We start from the raw sequence: 2148 nt of genomic DNA on the forward strand, positions 1-2148 counted from the left end.
GAAGAACTAGTGTTATATATAGTTTTTGAAGAACTTGTATTATAAATTTTAGTTCTCGAAAAACTAGTGTTACATATAGTTTTTGAAGAACTTGTATTATAAATTTTAGTTCCTAAAGAACTTGTTTTATAAATTTTAGTTCCCGAAGAACTTGGATTGTAGATTTTAGCTCCTGAAGAATTTGTATTATAAATATAAATCTTAGTTCATGAAGGACTTGTATTATAGATTTTAGTTTCTAAAGAACTAAAATTAGTTTTAGTTTTTGAAGAATTAATTAAATAATTAATTAAAAATATAAATTTCTGAAGAATTTTGACCATAAGTTTCTCAAGAATTAAGTATCTTGAAATTTAGTATCACAATTTATTAAGAAATTAATATTTTATATTCCTGAAGAACTAAATATATTAGTCTCTAAAAGATTGATAATAATTGACGTGTTATTTATTTATTTTATATAGAAAGGTAAAATATTATGGACCCTACTCAATCATTAGTAGGATTAAGAACAAATGATGTAGATTTATGTCTTGCAAACAGTGCTACTACACATACCAATATTACAAGATAAGAAATATTTTTCTCAATTAAAAATGGGAGAAAATCATGTCAATACAATATCTAGTAGTAAAAGAATAATTAAAAGCTCTGAAAGAGCAAATATATTACTCTCTGGAGATATATATTTCTTTATTAAAAATTCATTATCTTCTCCAAAATTTTGTAGAAATTTTTTGAGCTTTAAAGATATTCGTCGGATTAGATATCATATTAAAACTACAAATTTGAAAAATATTGAATATCTTTATATTACAATCCTCACAATGGGAAAGAAATATGTATTGGAGAAATTACTTGCTTTTTCCTCTAGCTTATATTACATATATATATGTACTATTGAAACAAATATGGTAATAAACCAGAAGTTTGTTGATCCAAATATTTTTCTTATTTGACATAATCGATTAGGTCATCCTGGATCAACAATGATGTGAAAAATTATTGAAAGCTCTTATGGCCATTCATTGAAGAACCATAAAATTCTTCAATCTAATAAATTCTCATGTTCGGCTTGCTCTCAAAGAAAGCTGATTATTAGACTTTTACCGAATAAAATTTAAAATGAATCACTTAGATTTCTGGAATGTATAGAATGTAATATTTATGGACTAATTTATCCATCATATAAATCATTTAAATATTTTATAGTGTTAATAGATACATTAACAAGATGGTCACATGTATATTTATTATCATTTCAAAATCTAGCAATTGCGAGATTACTTGTTCAAATAATTCAGTTAAGAGCACAGTTTCTTGAATATGCTATTAAAACAATTCGTCTTGATAATACCGGTGAATTTATATCTAAGGCCTTTAATGATTATTGTATGTCAACTGGAATAACTGTTGAACATCCATTAGCTCATGTTCATACTCAAAATGGTTTAGCAGAATCTTTTATTAAACGTCTCCAATTAATAGCTAGACCATTGCTTATGAAAAAATATCTCCTAATAATTGTTTGGGGACATGTAATTTTACATAAGGAAACTATTATTTGTATCATGCCAACTAATTATCATAAATTTTCACCATTACAACTGGTTTCTGCCCAAGAGCCAAATATTTCCCAATTGAGAATTATTGGATGTGCTATTAATGTCACAATTAACCCCCATATTGCACAAAAATGAAACTTCAGAGGAGATTGAGAATATATATTAGATATGAATCTTCATCCATAATTAAATATTTTGAGCCATTAACGGGAGATATTTTTATTACGAGATTTAATAATTGCTATTTTAATGAGGCTTTATTTTCTAAGTTTGGGGGATAAAGAACAAGCAATTAGAGAAATAAATTTTTGGAATAAGCCATAATTTAATCATATTTATTCTTATTCAAACAATATGAACCAGAAGTTCAAAAGATCATCCATTTGCAAAATATAGCAAACTAATTGCTAGATGCATTTCGTGATCTAAAACGAGTTACTAAATCTTATATACCAGCTAGAATTCATATCCCGGTAGGACAACATTTAATATTATAGTAAATGAAGCGATGATATTCCAGAAGCGTGGTAGGCCACCTGGTTCAAAGAATAAAAATTCAAAAAAAAGGGGAACAAAATAAACC

Source organism: Ricinus communis, chromosome 7 (assembly GCF_019578655.1).
Source record: "Ricinus communis isolate WT05 ecotype wild-type chromosome 7, ASM1957865v1, whole genome shotgun sequence".
NCBI lineage: Eukaryota > Viridiplantae > Streptophyta > Magnoliopsida > Malpighiales > Euphorbiaceae > Ricinus > Ricinus communis.